Source organism: Rattus norvegicus, chromosome 9 (assembly GCF_036323735.1).
Source record: "Rattus norvegicus strain BN/NHsdMcwi chromosome 9, GRCr8, whole genome shotgun sequence".
Classification (NCBI taxonomy): Eukaryota; Metazoa; Chordata; class Mammalia; order Rodentia; family Muridae; genus Rattus; species Rattus norvegicus.
In genome coordinates this window covers 77,445,475-77,463,972 of record NC_086027.1, presented here as the reverse complement: position 1 = coordinate 77,463,972, position 18,498 = coordinate 77,445,475, and the positions used below count along the sequence as shown (strand labels likewise).

The 18,498-nt window shown below is 35.4% G+C and overlaps 1 protein-coding gene across 5 annotated transcripts in view; it reads left to right on the top strand.

Moving 5' to 3' along the window:
• Erbb4 (erb-b2 receptor tyrosine kinase 4) overlaps positions 1 to 18,498 on the top strand; it is a 1,072,248-nt gene that overhangs the window by 581,661 nt on the left and 472,089 nt on the right. The window lies entirely within an intron of this gene.

Below are 18,498 nucleotides of genomic sequence, written 5' to 3'. Positions count from 1 at the left end.
TGTGTATTGTTTACTTGGGAATTTAAATTTCTAAATAAAGGCAGATCAGTACTGATAGCGGTCGGTTGTTTCTTTCTTTTTGGGGCTCAATTACTGTAACACTGCTGGTTCTCTCTGTTGGTGTGGAAAACAAATAAAATATGCGATGTCAAAACAGTTGTAATGTGAGACACCTATGGAGTATCCGCTCGGGTTCCCCTCAGTAAACACAAGAGCTTGTGAGCCTCTTAAAATTAGAATTTTTACGCCACAGCTACAGACTTAGCCTTCATGGCAACAAGTTTGCGTATGTTTAGGTTTGATTCATGTTTCATGTGTAAGGAAATCAATACATTAGTGTGTGATCATGTAGAACCATTATAAACCTTACCTAATATGTGTTAAACTTTTTATTGCACAGGCATTTTTTCTAATATGAAGCCATAATGCTTATGATTCTCATAACATGGATAAATAAATATTTAAAAATCATAACAACATGTCTATATCCCTGCCTCAATATGTTGAATTCTGTGACTCAGAGAAAGGATATAGTATTTGGAAGGTAATTCTTTATGTTAGGACAATGAAACAGTTTTCGTAAAGTAATTTTGGGGACACATCTGTAACATGTTTTATCAACTTCAGATTATGAAAACAAACACAAACATATATCTAAAAGTAAGCCAAAGACAAGAAGGTTAAAGATACAAACATTAAGATAATCTAAACATAGAAACCTGGGTAAGATGGCTGTCAGTATATTGTTTATCGTGGATTTCTGTTCCTTTTCTGTAGCTGTAATAAAAGAGCAGGAGAATAGCACCTTAATAAGAAAAAAAAAACTTGCGTTTATGGTTCCAGAGGGACAATATCCCTTTATGGCTGGTAGGGAAGTTTGCCAGCAAGCAGCTCCTATGGTATGGTAGAGAGACAAACAGGAAGTGGAGAAACTAAACTAGAAATGGCTGAAAGATTACAAATTTCAATGTCTCTGCCCAGTGACATAGTTCCTTTCGTAATTCTGAACTGCATAAACTTTGCAGTGACACAAACAAGAGTCCAAATGTCTGAGGCTATGGGTCTGTGGGAGTGACTTTCTCATTCATAATACCACATGAGGTATTCATGAAAATGTGCGTTCAGATCCCCACCTCCTTTGTGAAATGCTTGTAAAATGGATGGTGATGTAGTCCTAAGACAGGGAAATTGGGCACTTGTGGATCCCTAATATTGACTTGCCAGGAAGTGTACTTGAATTAGTCAGTTCAGTGGTTGCTGTCTCAATAACTAACTAACTAACTAACTAACTAACTAACTAACTAACCAACTAACTAACCAAACAAACAAGAGAAGAGTGACTAAAGTAAATGCCTGATATCCACCTCAGACATCTAAATACATGTTCACACATGATACAGCACACCACACTCAAATTCACAGTCACACACACACACACACACACACACACACACACACACACACAAATAGACACACAGAGTGAGAGTTGCAAACAAACGTGTGCACATATGACTCTAAAATGTATGTGTCTGTAGATTTGTATGTCTTTAACTATTATTAATAACCAAGAATACTGTTTCATTGACTTGTATCTAAAAAAATCAACTTATGGTCAAAACGATAATCCAAGAATTTGTTTTCAAATAAAATGAACTTTTGGGGAATTCGTATGAGACTTTTTAGACAGAATGGCAAATGAACAATCCATATGTGTTTATGTCTATCAACATGGCTCTGAGACCTTCTATGTGCCATGGGAAATGTGCCCACAGGCTGAAATGAGTGTACAAAGGCACAGCACAGGGAGAACATGCTGGAGGGGTTTTATTTGATGTTGTCAAAATGCTCTAGGCTCTGTCTTGCAAGAAATTCTTTTGGTTTTCCTTTTCAATTTTTTTTATGCTTTAAAACACGTGCCTTTTTTTCTGAAACATTCTGCCAAGAGACAAAGAGCAAATGAGCAAAATTACAAATGAACCATCCCATCACATGCTCTCTCAATGTAAACATTTGCCTTCTGTGCTTATGCCCATAGGGATATCTGCCAAGGTAAGAGTCAGCAGCTTAAGGTCACTTGTTCATATTTGGAGATGACAGACTAATCAGAAGAAAGAATTAACAAAAATGGCACAGAAGTGAATGGGTACCTATTGTGTTACACACTTTATTTACCATTTATTTTCTTATAACACATTTTTAGTAATAATTATGTATTTAATAATTAAATAAATTCAGTAAATTTAAATTATGAGGATATGTACATTGCTCTTACACTAAAAACAGACTTTAGCAATTCTCTCCCCTGTAATCTTCATACAAATAACAGGCTGGACTCAAGCTTTGGGTCAATCCCAGTGTTTACCCTAAGGCACTCTTTCAGGATTTTCAGGTTAGGAGAGTATATTCTGAAAAATATTTTTTAAATTTAACATTTCACATAAAACTAATTATTTATTTTTAAAAATCTTGATACAATCCTATGAAAAGTCCATTGATTCAATTAATTCATTTTACAACTCAGTTTTGATGACTATTAATATTGTTTTCTAGTCATGAGTAATGCATCTTTTGCTTCTTCAAGTAAAGCAAACAATCTCAGAGCGATGGTACAGCTTTGTTCAGGGTGCCAACCCTGAAAAAGAAGGCCCTATTCTGGACTAAGGTGGGAAGGGACACACTCATTTTTCTCTGAGGAAGGAAGCATGCTGTTCAACCTCTGCTTGTACACAAGAGATTTCTTTGAGAGAGTAGATGCTGCTCTGTGGTTGAGAAATCAGAGCTCTGTTGCATGGAGAAGCCCCAGGCTGCGTTTGATAACAGTGACAAACAGGTGCAGGCCTCCCACATCTCCCCTGCTCTCTTCTCTATGCAGCAAGAGACATTCCCTGGGGTGAGAGGGTTCAGAGAAAGGAAGGTTGGCTCTGCTGCGAACAGATCGGCTCTTGACAAAGGTTATGATTATTATTCTCAGAAAATTCTGAAATGTAATCTTAGATACAGATGAAGTTCAGGGAATAAAATTTAACGAGGTCCTTTTTAACTTGAGCAAAGGTCTCATCATGATGGAATACAGCATCCGTGCCTGGAGTCTGTCCTTTGAGAATCAATCTTGCTACCACTGGGGTTGTGGAATGGTTATTGGTGTGGAGATATCTGTTAAGTAGTGTTATTGCAGTACATAATTCTCAAATTTTAAGAATGTAGAAACACTTAAATTCCTCTGTTATATCTATTTGCATACCTTAGAATTATGTCCCTAATTATGTTCTTTATTGTCCCTAAAGAAACCCCAGACATTTTTTATAACAGAATGTCAAATTACTTCCAATTAGAGAGAGATACATAGTAAGGCATGCCTTATATACTGTTGTATTTTGGATAACAGTACACCAAGTGGGGTATTAGTCCATCTAAATGTAGTATTTTAGATGTAGATTGGACTAACTTCCTCTGTGTTTACCTAACACAAATCAACCAGTCAACCAACAAATTGAGGTACAGAGGGCAAGATAACTTCTCAAAGGTACATAGAAACCTGTGTAGAAGCTAATTCTTTTGGTTCTGTCTGCTGGGTGTTATTTTTCACACGCTACATTTGTATTTACCAGAGTCTAAAGATGTGTGCCATGGCGGTTTGCTTGCAGGCGTTCCGTTGATGTGCAGCTTGAACGTCCTCTCTGTTTATTTTAGAATCTCATCATTTGCATACAGACAGCAGGGAAGAACCATACTTATTTCAAAATCGAGGGGACACATATCCTTTCTCCTGCTTCTGTTAAAGTTGCTCTATATCCTAAAATGCATTTCTATGAATCATGGCAATTAGGATAGACAAGCATATGCATATATATGCTTATACATAGATACATGAAAATGGAAATAATTCATCCCCAGTAGACATGTGTAAAATGGAAAGAATATATCCACATTAAATTAATTTCTACACGAACCACATGTATTTAAAAATTTAGGAATACCATATCTACAGGTAAGTCAGTTTCTTTTATGCTTAGAATATTTTTAGACAATAGTCATTATCTCCTTGCCTGCATTGTTCTGTCTTGTAAAACCCAAATGCATTCATAATTGTGGTTCTTATAAAATGACATTTAATTAAATAGGTCATGAACTCATTTATAATTGTATAAGAGAACAAAAAAAATCACCTTTATTAAAAATTGATACTCAGTTACTAGTTAGTTAAAGGCCATGTTCACATCACACACACACACACACACACACACACACACAAAGAGAGAGAGAGAGAGAGAGAGAGAGAGAGAGAGAGAGAGAGAGAGTGAGATTTTCTCATTACTAGAGGCTAGTGCTTCCCATTTTGGATATCTTTGGATTAGTAAACAATGACTTACATTAGCAATATGATAGCTCACTGTCACCTAGGATTGGGCAGGTAATCAGGAATGAGTAAGCATGACCAGCATGAAGAAGTTAGGAGATATTCAGACTGCTTACTGAGGAGAGGAGAACCAGCTTGGAGGATAGTGCAGGATAGTATAAAGGGCTTCATAGCAAAATATTAAAGAACAATGTTGCAAATGATTTGAAGAAATGTTTCATGTTTCACATTGGGATTTTGTACCTAGGAATTATATAATCACAAAGGGAGTTTCCCATTTTCTTAAATTTTAAGTGATTCTATGAACTGAGTATTGAGGCAGAGACTTAGAAAAGCTGTTTTGCAGCCATGCTGGTCTGCCTAACATGATGAACGCTGTCTGTATGGGACATTAAGCAAAAGACACTTGTGAGAATAGACATTGCTGTGGAATCTGTTAGTGTATATGAGTTTCCATTGGTGGTTTGTTGTATTCAATGACCCAATTTCATTTTTTAAATTAATAAAAATATAATTACTCTTACCTTTCTCCCACTCCTCATATTAGGCCTCTATTCTTTAACTATTCCTGTGTGTGTGTGTGTGTGTGTGTGTGTGTGTGTGTGTGTGTCTGCGCACATGCATGCGCGCATGCATGCGTGTGCATGTGTGCATGAAAAACAGACAGACAGACAAAAAGAGAAATCAGAGAGAGACAGCAGAGAGAGGCAGGTGAGGGTAAATATATAAATATAACCTGAGTACATTGAATGTTGCATGTATCTTTATTTTAGGGCAGAACAATTGGCATCAGATTTAGGGAGCTCATTTCTAGAAATACTGATTCTTCTACTTCTTTTCAGTTATAATATACCTTAATAAGGGAAAAGAAAAAGGTATTTGAAGGTATCATGTTGAATACAAAAGGATGCTAGTTTGAGAGCTGAGCAAATGCTTGTGACTGGGCTACGTATTCCTCATGTTAAGGAAGGAGGGTGTAAAGTAGGAGCATTAGAGTAGATGACAAGTTGTTGGCCATCTGCACTTCCTCCTGTGGAATTAATGAGGAGTCCTACAGTCCCCCTTGTCATTTATTATGACTTTGTAAATCCTATTCTGCAAAATAATGAGTTTTTATATTGTCTTATTTTTAAAACTTACTTGTTAAATGTTTTCAAATGCATTCCTCTTTGTCTTTTGAATCTCAGTCTTTAAAACTCATTCACTGAATGATTGCACACAGGGAAGCAGATTATGGTTGTGTACTATAAGACTTTGCCTCCAATCCGCAATTCCCATTTCAAACATTTTGCCTAAATGTGCACAAATACCATTGATTTACACAAGCAAGAAATATCTAAATCTGTGTTTTGAAGACATAATACATTTTTAGTTTTATTTTAATGAGAAAATTTAATATTATCTTGACTTAGTCTGTGATTAGGAATGAATGAAAAGGTCTTTCCACATAAAAATATGGATACTTTGGCAGCAGTGTGCTCCTGTATGGTGGGCTTTACCTCAGGAATAAAGACAAAGAGGTGACTGTGCAGAAGGAAAGCAATAGGAAATATCAGCCCTCTCAAAACCATGCATTGTGAATGTCCAAAAATGCCACTTTTAACTAATGAATGAACGAATGGTGAATTTGCATGTATGCATGTGTGTTGGGGATGTACATGTCAGAAGACAAACTCCAGTTTTTCTCTTTTCACAGTGTAGATCCTGGGAATATTGATTCAGGTCATCAGGCTTGGAGGCCCAGCAGTCTTAACTGCTTTTGCTCTCTTCCTGGTTCATCAGTGACTCTTACTAAACATAATTTTTATGGAAACACATTTTTAATAAACCAACTTTCCCAAATTTATGTTGCTTTGAGCAATGGAGAAATATTTTGTGTGAATGCTTCAAATTGGGACATTTAAAATTTTACAGTCCAGATTCTACCCCCGGTCCACCCTATGATTGTTCCACATCCCGTACCTTTTCTCCCACACCAGTTTCCACAAGGATGTCAACATCCCTCACTCCCACCCCTTACCCCACCAGACCTCGGCATTGCCTGGGGCCTCCAGTCTCTTAGGCTTAGGTGCATCTGGACTCTGAGTTCAGACCCAGCAGTCCTCTGCTGTATTTGTGTTTGGGGGTCTCACATCAGCTGGTGGATGCTCCCTGGTTGGTGGCCCAGTGTCTGAGAGATCTCCGTGGTTCAGGTTAGTTGAGACTGCTGGTCCTCCTAGAGGGTGGCCCTCTTTCTCAGCTTCTTCCAGCTTTTTCCTAATTCGACAAGAAGCTTCTACCCATTGATTGGGTGTAAATATTTGCATCTGACTCTTTCAACTGCTTGTTGGGTTTCTTGGAGGGCAGTCATGATAGGTCCCTTTTTGTGAGTGCTCCATAGCCTCAGTAATAGTGTCTGGTCTTGGGTTCTCACCTGGAGCTGGATCCCACTTTGGTTGCTGGACCTCCTTTTCCTCAGGCTTCTCTCTATTTCCATCTCTGCAGTTCTTTCAGTCAGGACCAATTATTGGTAAGAGTTTTTGACTGTGGGATGGCAACCCCATCTCTCACTTGATACTCTGTCTTTCTGTTGGAGGGGGGCTCTACAAGTTCCCTCTCTCCACTGTAGGGCATTTCACCTAAGGTTCCTCCTTTTGAGTCAGGAGAATCTCACTTTTCCAAATGTAGTTATAGGCATGCATGGTTTATTAATGCATTATAAAACTCAAACATGTTATCTAAGAGCTAAAGTCTCCACAACTTTCATAGTGATTTTTATTTGATTCACCAAGCAGCTTTATCTGAAACATGCTACAAGAGCCAACTTCTTTTGGAGTATACATAAAAGAAATAGAAATGACAATCGATTCATTTAATTATAAGAGTTAATTCAATTATATATATTGGATTGTTTGAAATTACAAAACAAAAATGACACTACTTCCTATGAAAAACCTGATTCAATGCTCAGAAGAAAAATGATTTTTCAATTTATAGCCATTCAATATAAATGATTTCAGTGGTTCTAAGGGGAGAATGCAATGTTTTCCCTATGGAAATCTATATAGTGTATACAAAGATGAGTTATAGGAATACTCAGCATGATGCTACGTGGTCCTAGAAGCTTACGGCCATCTCTCTCATAGCATTTTAAAGGCATCAACATAGAGAAAGAAGGAAGTAATGTGAATCACATTTGTGAGCATCCTACTGTATACTCCACTAAAGCATGGTCTGGCCAAGGCTGGTTCTTACAGAACATGGAGACATTGCCAGTCCCAGGGTATTGGCACAGCTCCTCTGTGGTTTTCCCTCACGTTAGAAATCATTTTTTCACACCCTTTGCCTTTTCAGCAAGCTGTGACACTTGGAATTCCTCAGTGCTTCTAGTCCGTTGTATCTAGTTCCACTTAATTGGAGCAAAGAGTGGAGTTTAAGATTAACTGCAAAATACGGCAAGATCAGTCTCTCCAGCTAAAATAAATGTATTACATTCTAGGTTGAAAAGAATATTGAGAGAAAAGCACAGTAAATTCAGAAATGGACATGTCTCCCTTCTCTGTTTATTCTGAAAGCTAGTTCATCGAGTCAAAACATAACACACATTCACATCTGATACTGTGATATTCATTTATGGAATTTCACAAAGCACTGTTACTATTCATTTCCTTCTTTTAAAAAAGCTGACAGCATCATAAGTTGAGTTTATACCCCTGACAAAAACGATCAGTCTTCCTGAGGTGCGTCTGCTTATAAAATCTCATCAACAGTTATGCCACTGGAACAAATACAGTTTTTATCAAGCCAAGGTGTTTTTCTACCAAGTGGGTAGCTGGTATTTCATACTGGGTGTACATCAAAATTAACTACAACTTCTGAACTTCAAAGTTCTTACTTCTTTTAGATTCTTATTTATTTTGTATAGGACCACCAATTTCTTACATTCATTGTTAGATACTTAAGCATTTTTTTTAATTCACCACATTTCTTTATGCCATTTCTTAGCCATCAGGCAGGCGTCATGTTTCCTCAAGGAAGGAAAACAAAACAGATTTTCAAAATTGCAAGAAACAAGCACCCTCTTCCACTGATGCCAGATACGGCAGTCCTCTGCTACATATGTAGTTAGAGCCTTAGACCCCGCCCTCTATATACTCTTTGGTTGGTGGTTTAATCCCTGAGAGCTCTGTGGTGTCTGGCTGGTTGATACTGCTGTTCTTCCTATGGAATTGCAATCCTCTTCAGCTCCTTCAATTCCCTAGCTCTTCCATTGGGGTCCCTATTCTGTCCCATGGTTGGCGCTGAGTATCTGCATCTGTCTTAGTCAGGTGCTGGCAGAGCCTCTCAGAGGACAACCCTACTAGGCTCCTGTCTGCAATCACTTCTTGGCATCAGGAGTAGTGTAGAGGTTTGACACCTGCTTCACTTTCACAATTTCACAAGATTATACTAAACATTTTACTTTTAAATCCTTTTTCATACATTGAAAGATTCTCCCAGTAATGTAATTCATGTGACCGGCTAATCTTCCTTTAGCCTTAACATAAATGTTTATCACTGACAAGCTTCCTCTGACAGTTTATGTATACATAGTCTAAGTTACAGTGTATGCATACATAGTCTAAGATGGTTTTATCATCAAACACAATGTCTCCTATAACTATTTAAGCTAGCTGTGCATAATTGCTTTTTTGTCGTCTTCTTAGTAATTCCCATAACCTGTAATTACCCATCTATCTCATTTCCTCAGTTACAGTATTTCTACCACTGGAGTAATTAATGCTGAGTAAATGTTGGAAACTTGTGTGGCAGATTTATCATTATGATGCACAGCCCTGGGTATGACAGTGATCTCCTAATATAAAATTTACATGGGCCTTTATCTTAATGTACACTTATTTTCTTTTTTAATTTTTGACAACTATAATATATTTCTTTTGGAGCACTCAACACTTTTCCTTGCATCTTGAGTCTTACAAATATGATAATTAATTATACAGGAACTTTCTTGGCTTCATTCTTGTTCATAAGAGAGAGAGAGAGAGAGCTATAGAGAGATAGAAAGCAAGATAGAGCAAAACAGATTACTTAAGGTATTTCATAAAATATAATGCATCATAAATGATCTAAACCTAGGTCACTTGCTATATTTCTTTTCTCTACTTCATCAATGCATGGGTGAATCGACGAGTATGTAGGAACCCTAGTTTCTGGCTCATTTTCTCACACGTTTAGCAGTCATTAAGTAAGATAAATGGAGTTGTTCACTGGTCTTAACTGACAGGATTAATGCAATGTTTTCTTGTCAAAAACTCCTACTATTTTTATTTCCCACAAATAGTATTTTATTTGTTCTATTCTTAAATGAATCACATCATTGTTATTCTAAAATTTATATCATTCATATTATGGTTGCTTAACATTAAGACACAAAGGGCATAAAGAAAAAGAATTATTAATAAAACTAATGCTCAGTATTAGGATTTGTCACCATATAAGAACAGAGACTAATGTCTAATCTTTCTACAGTGAAAAGGTGGCATTAGTTAGGATGATATCTATCATAAATACCTAAGCATAGATACTAAAAATAGATCTCTTATTTTTGCTTACATATAATAGAAATGGAAAATATTGGTCACCTTAAAATTGTCTTTTTATTTACTTTAAACCTAAAATAATACTCACATTTAGTTACACAATATTATTTATATATAATATATATGTATATATACTATATATATATATATATACTATATATATAGTATTGGGTTCTCTAGTATCAACTTTAAATGTTGAAATCTTCAAAATGTGTACTATCAGAATGCATTCAAGCAGCTTATATTTTGTATCTTGATGTTGAAAGGGATTATAAATCAGGACATAAAAGAATACTCAAATACCTTCAAAATAGAAAAGTAAATAATTTCGAAGTAATATAAAAGCTCAGTTCAAAGTTATAATCTGAACCCTGTGTGTAGAAGGAGTGACAGCTGTCCCCAAATGTCAGCAGCTTGCTGTTACTCCATTGACTTTTGCGTCTTCTAAGTAATTCCTTGTATGAATGAGGAACTCTGGGTACCATGTTAGCCAATGTACTCTACATTGCAAGGCTTAAATATGCCATGCGAATGTATTTATGTTACATAAAAAGTCTATATTTTTGCTATGAAAGTAATCAAGTATATTTGACTCTGAGCAAAATGGGGCTCAGGGTCAAATGTGTTGCCCGTCAGCATTCCATTGCATGACATGATGCTAATGTGAATTCCCTGATATCCTTCATATGCCTAGGTTTGAGGATGCACAGAGCTTAATTTTAGTAGTGAAACAAAAATTATTCACAAAGAAACTGATTACCATACTTAACAAAGGTATTGACTTACTGGACAGTATAAGGGTTGAATAAAACATCTACTATACCCTAAGATGTTCAGCAAACTATAAGACTGCTTTAGAGCTTAATATATTTTACTAAATTACTTATTTATTAATTGGCAATCATGTGACCACCAAACTGGCACGTTTGTGCTGCTGCTTACGTCAATTGAATTCTTCAAAACTAAGTAATTTTTGCCAGATTTCACCACAGTAGATTAATTTAGGGTTAAGCTTAAAACAAATTTCTAATGAATTAAACACATATGCAGTTTGAGTTCTAAAGAATTGAGAACTCTGTATGCAATTCCAAGAGATTAAAAGGCTAGCAATCATTTAAAATATTATGTACTTTATAGGAATATTTTGCAGAATAGGTGCAATTTTCCTAGGCTGAGACCAATGGATTTGACAGGGTTTATGGATGTTTTCTTCACAGCATATGAAAATATGTCCACATCTTGAGCTGCCTGAGTCAGTCCTACTCCAGCTGTTCTCTGGAACCAGTTTATCAGAGCTCATGCGTGGAGAGAGGACCAACAACATCTCCTCACATACAGGGAGTTAAATTCGCCTTTATATTATGCTGATTAAATCTTAAACAAAATATTTGGACTAAAAAGATGAAAAGATAGTCTTTCTGTGCTCAGTGACCATTTAAAACTATTCCATTTCACGAGTTTCAAAGGCTAAATACCATGGGATTAGTTGAGGACGCTGTGCATTCATGGGCATTTACTAGAGTTATTTTCTATCTCGTCTGTCTATTCTATTTCCATTCCTCTGGCTTGATTTTGGAATTATCTTTGAAGATATACCATATAAAGTCTATAGTTTATGGGAGATTATTTTTTATTGACTTCTGTATGATATTTGAAGCTTTATAAAAATAGCATATGTTTATAAGATGTAAATGATTTTTAGCGTTGAGCTAAAATTTCTTTAGGAAACAAAAACATCTCGTTAAATTTCAGATATTGGGCAGGTACATAGGAATTTTAATCCACTAAGGCACTTTAGGCTACCTACATTCTACAGGTCAGCATCTTGATTTGTAACAGCATTAAGCAACAGTGCTCCCCAGCACTGATCCAGGTACAGTCATTATGAAATTCTGAGTCAAGCTAAAAGCTGTTGTAACTGTCTGAATAATGAAAGTGCCTGTGAGAAATTGTGTTTTTATCTTTGCAGTCTGCTCTCTGGGCTATTCCATAGGGGAGCAGGAACGGGAGACAGGTTACCTGTAAGGGTGGAAGTGAATAAGTTGCTATCATTTTCTCTTCAGAGGCCAGTGTGTGTGTGAGGAGGGCACACAGAAATTTCAGCGTGGATGATTGTATCAGCTAATTGCTCTCGAATGTAACTCTTTTCTTAAGTTGGTTGGGATTTGGAATTCATGAGGGTAGAAACATGACTTTCCATTCTAGGCAAACTGTTAAACATACCTGTTATTTTGGAAATTTTCATATTACAAATGTCTTACATTCTACAAATTGTAAAGAAAAGATCTTCCTGCTTATTGGCTGGTGAACAGGAGACATTTCCGGGAAGAGTTGTTGATTAGATAGCTAAGGCTCCACGGAAAGATGTCAAAGATAGTAATCCTATAGACGAAAACGTGTTGCACGCCCAGCTTATCTAAGGAGAAAGGCCACAAGAGTAAGTGTATTGGGTACGATCTGCTAGAATATGGTGTTTTCCTCCAAGTGACAAATGACACAATCACTTTCATTAATCTATAGATGGCATCAGTTTCGTTACATTAAAACCTAAAATATAGTTATTCTCAACCAATTTCTTTCTTCATTTCCACGTGACTCTGGAGCCTCATTTTCTCTTTTAAATCATTCTCCAATTGGCTTATGAAGGAAAGTCTTGAATTTCTTACCTCACTAGCTAGTATTTAACATCACTGTCTCAGTCAGTTATAGTGTGACTAAAATGAAAGTTTAGGTTCTGCACCTACAGTGCCTTTTGTTTTTCAGTCTGAACCTATAAACCCTTCAGCACAATCACATATCAACTGAAATTTGATTAAGTCACCTTATTTCTGTTGTCCTTTATTTAGATTTCTTATATTTCCTTCTTTGTTCCAGCCTTATGTATACGTGGGCCCATTTGGGGGATATATGTATTTAGATGCATGTATGTCACTATGTCATGTATAATGTATGTTTGTGTGCTAGACATGGATGATTAAGAGCACTCAATGGTATGCCTGATGAGTTGAGAGGAGGATATCGAGTATTGTTTTCTGTTAACACTTAAAACATGTTGGTTTCCACCCTATTCCATTGAGACATGGTCTCTGGCTAAACCTGGAGATCACTATTTTACAAATAGGCTAGCTGGCATCAAGTCCTTCCTGTCTGGTACTCAAGATGGCAATGACCACACCAGTTTTCTCTATGAGTACTGAGAATCTGAACTCAAATTCTCCTAATTGTGTAGCAAATACACATATTACCCCTTGAGACACTATCCTGCCCGTTATTTTTTCATCCTGTGTCTGTAAATAAGTGATTTGTTTATAAATTAAAGGCCTACAGTCATACCTAACACACTACTTCTGGACAATTGTGGAGAGTCTGAACACAGAAATATTGTGACTTTTCATGGCATTTCTGTAAATCAAATTGCAGAATTCTCAGCTGTGAACTTTGCAGATGACAATGTCCTGTTACAATGTCTAAAGCAAGTTGGACATGCTTCAGAAATGACTGTGCTTTAGAACAAAAAGAATATGTCAACATTATCTTGAGTTCAAACTCCTGCTCTGTTAGGAGTTGACATGAGGGAAATTAGTTACTGACACCCAAGCTCTGTTTCTTCCTCTGCTGTCTTTGCCATCCAGGTTTGTGTTAGAAATCTCTAACAGTGCTTGGGGCTCCTGCTAAGCATGAGCAATATTGGTCTATTGTTTTATTCTGTTCCTTTCTCTGTTGCATAAATTCTCCAAAGCTAAGGAAAATTAGCCCCGATCTATATTCTCAAAGCACAGAAAACCACGATTGTTCTGTGAAATAATCAATCTCTATATACAGAAAGAAATAATGTTACTTTTACAGATAATAAGAAGTAGTTTTCTGATATTATTATAAATCTACTCCACATTAGATTTAATAGCAATTCTCACTTAGGAAAGGGGAACATACGTAGAAAATATGTTCATTTTACAAACTCCTCCTTAAATACCATATCCTCTGAGAACACTTTAGCTCAGTTTTATTAAGATTATATCCAGATCTGTCCACAAAGAATACTTTTAAAAGATTTTTGCCTATACAATTTTCCTGCTAGTCCAGGACAGTCCTCATCCAATTCTATACACTTCCTTAGAGGCACTAGCAGAAATCACATCTCCAAGCCTCCTAACTTTGGGTCATGTTATTTCATAAGCAGGTTTTGGCAGCCCTTAAATATTAACACAAATAAATTATTCTAGTTCCTATGACTAGCCTATATTTTATAAATTTTATGAAAAAAGTGTAAATTTATTATCATCACTTTAAAAACAGAATATGTATTTTTAGTGTCCTTGTCAAATATTTGTGAGTCTTCTCAAATACATAGATGCTTTAAATATTCAATGATATTTTCATATTAGTCTACAAATTGACTAACAAATTCATGTGAATTTAATCTGAATAAAATACCTTTCCACATACTATGGCTGATATTTGATTTACACTCTACTACTGCTAACGACTTCCTCAAAAAACAAGATCATATTGGTTTTACTTTTAAGTATATGATAATTAATTTTATTCTTATATAAAATCAATAGACTAATATGGAATATTGATATGAGCCTTAGTATTTTTTATCTATTGGCATAAAACTTGTTTATTTTGAATTGAGAAATTTATCACCTAAGACATTTAAAATTAGTGAAGATTGTCTAAGATGATAATTTGATTGCATTTAAATAATTAATGAATGGAATTATATAATGAAATAATGTGTCAAGATTTCAGTTTACTACTAACACCTTGTTTAAAACTTCTTCACATTTTAGGTTAAAAACCCTTGAGCATTGCAAGCTAATAAGTGAATGTCTTAAAGCACTTTAGACAAGTCTTAGATAGTTTTTCAAAATACTGAAGAACGAAATTTAATATCAACATTACTATCAATTTGATTACTACTTAAGATAGAAAGGTTTAAAAACAACAGTTAATTCATAGGCATGCACAAATAATTGATAAATTTCAGTGGACATGCATTTCATTCATGAACGTTCTTAAATGATAGTACATTTATAGGTAAATCTCTACCAATTCTGTTTATCTGGCATATACTATTTAATAACAAACATTTAATCCAGTATAAAAATAAAATTTTGAAGTGCTCATATTAACAGTTGATTCAATGCCTATAGGAAGCAGGAATCAAAATAATGAAATAAAAAAGAAATTGATAGTAATATTCGTGCATTAATTATCTATGAAGAAAGAGTGAAGTTCTTCATATACAGAAGTTGGAGCCGTGAGATTTTTCTATGTAATGGGGATTACTTATGGTTTTATTCTTTCTGTCTTGTTAAGCGGCCAAATTGCTGCATTTTTATGGGGAGAGCTTCTTTATTTTTCCACAGACATCCAATCTCACAGCCAACGTCCTTCTCCTGCAGCTCTAATATTCTTCAGCCTCCTGCCCCACCCTCTCTAACATCTTGGATGCAGGACTGTATTGTAGATGTAGCCATTGTGTATAAGCACCTCAGGAGCAGTAATTGTGGATGACAGAGACAAACAATGAAGTAAGACCTTTAACTGTTTCCTGCTACCTATCGTGTCTTTAGCCATCTGTTTTGATTCTAAGGTTACGTGGCATTTTCATTGGCACCAGTAAGTAATTTAATTAAGTGTTGATATTCAAAATCTTTTACAAAAACATTAACAAGCTTATGCACAATGGTCAAATTTAGGTGTACGACCGTTTCCGAGAGAGTAAAAGTAAGTTCTGACAAATTTTGAGACTTCAAATTAACTTTCTGTTTTAAATTATTGGATAGTGTACTATTTGCGAATCATAGACAGCTGTCCACCTTACCTATATAAGCTGTAGTGTTATTTCCAACTAAAAGCAAGCCATCAAAAACTATTTAGAAAAACGAATGTATTTTTGTAGCATGAACACTAACATTCATGCTGTGATGTTCTCAAACGAGGTTGATGGCTATTCCCACTGAATCATCCCATGTTAGTGGTACTAGTCTGCTTTGCCCACTATGGATGAAAGGTAAAAATCCAGTGACATTGCTTTTAATAAAGGAAATTTCTTTGAGACGGAAAAGGCTTGACATAATAAATGGAGACTTTCCCTCATGTGATAAGTTTTAGTTATGAATAGTCAGTGCTATTATTATTAATATATATAATTGGAAATTTTTAACAAATTATAAGGACTCACAATATTGTGTCATAAGCTTTAATTAAGTACAAAATCATTAAAACCTTATCGAAATTAGAATAAAAACTTAAGGTATCTGTGAATAGATCTACTTATATTTGGTAAAATTAATTTATAAACAATTCATCTATAATTTTAAAAGTATATTCATTAGGATAGACTCTAAACTTTCCTTCTAGTGCTTAATTTTTATTGCCTCCTTTATAGTAGTAAGAAGAATAATAATTATAAACATTAATGCAAAAACTCATACATAGATATATAAACATATACACACTCACACATACCATACAAAAGTAAAAATATTAAAGGAATTATGTGTATGAGACAAAAATACTGTTGAATTTCTGTATTCTGTGAAATATTTACACTACAATTTGATACAAATGATGTACTCTGTTAACAGCTGGTACATATTTCTTGCATGATCACAAAACAAGTTTGTATAACTATTAATGCTCAATATAAAAATATTACATGTTTTTAAGTTACTTATGAATGTTCAAACCTTATACTTGTTGAATATTTTACACTTGGGTCGTTTTCAAGTTATAGATAGGAAGGTAGTTAAAGCATGCATCTTTAGGTTAGACATATAGTCTTGAATGGATTTTATGTACACTAGCTATCTCCTGCTCCTACAATTATTCTACTGTGATCTGAATAAAAAGAACAGAGCAGTGTTATCTGGGTGGTTGTAGACATCACAGCACAGGGAAAGACGAATGGCTGCTGGAAAGCTGCTACAATTGCCTCTGCATTTTCATCACTTATCAGTAAGAACAATTTGCTACAAAGTAATAATAAAACGGAATGTAACCAAATGTCACTATGGTCTGTTATGCGGCAATAATGTCAGATAAGAATAATAGCTTTCATAAAATGCCAGGCGAATCCAGGAACAACCTGATTCTGTTCATGTTCAGATTCATGGTTCAATAAAATGTATTCATACACACTCGGTTCACACATGTTGATATATAATAAGCTACATCTTAGATTTTATTTAATTATATTGATTTTCCCCCACAGTGCGTTATTGAAGGTCTTTATTAAATAAGGTTTGGTGAGCAAAACTTCCTCAATAGATTTCAAATCCCAAGTATAATAACAAGGAGAAAATCTATTTAATATTTCTTCATTATGGTGCTTGTTGCCACAGGAGGAAAATGAACCAATGGAGTGTTCTGTTTATACTCCCAAGGTAGCAGGGTTTTGAAAGATACATTAATACCAAGAAAAATTAACTAATTGCATAACGTATATTCTAAGGCAAAGTGTCGTTGTAATTATGATTTCCTGAAATGTTTATTCAGGCTAATGGCCAAGGTGCCATTAACCATTGATTGTGTGTTGAGGCATAAGAATAAAATTCGCAATGGCAAGATGGGTAAACTTTAACACTATCTGTATCTTGTGTGGAAGACACTGATATTTGAAAAAGGCAAAACTTTCTGTAAAACCACTACTGGAGAGAAGTAAAGATAAATATATTTCAGCTTTTCGAATTCCTTATAAAGTTGGTGGGAATGAGTTATAGACACTAAACAAACATCCCAAAGTACTACCTTCTTAATAAGAAGGAAACATCCAGGAAGAAAACTAAAACACAACCTTGAAAATGCTAAGGACATGACAGGTGACTTCATTTCTGAATTGTAGTGCTTTATAAAACCATGCAGAGTTGGGGCATTCTATGTGTTTTGAAAGATACACCAATAACGAAGATAAAAATTGACTTAAAATAAATATCGTTGCATCAAACAGCATTATTTGGAACCCCCAGTGTAGTCGGAGGTGGGGTGGGAAGAGGGCGGAAGGGGAGGGGAGCATCCTTATAGAAGAAGGGGAGTGGAATGGGATAGGGGGCTCATCTCCAGGAAACTGGGAAAGGGAATAACATTTGAAATGTAATTTAAAACAAATCCAATAAAAAAAAACAGCATTATCACACTCTTCCCCATTGATCTTTGATACAATGCCATTCCAGTGTTAAACTAAAACCACAATCCTATTTATTACATTTAAAAGAAACAATATTCAAGTTTACTATTTTATAATAAACTAGTAAATGTGAAAAAAATCAACAGATATCAGTAGTTCCTCCAGTCATTAACCATCAAAACACCAGCTTCATGCCAAGAATTCCCAGACTGTCTTTTGGCTAAGCCTCAGCTGCAGAGTCAATCACGTTTTGTTAGAAGTTATATTTAGTGAAGGCAAAAGACAGGCTGCTCAACAAGCATGCCAAACTACAGTGGTGTGAGCCTGTGTCACTTAGTCTCCATCTTTGGTCTGATCGAGGTTTGCAGGGCAGTTTTGTTAACCTAGATACCTAGGGGTCAGGTCAAGCACAAAAAAGCTCTCTG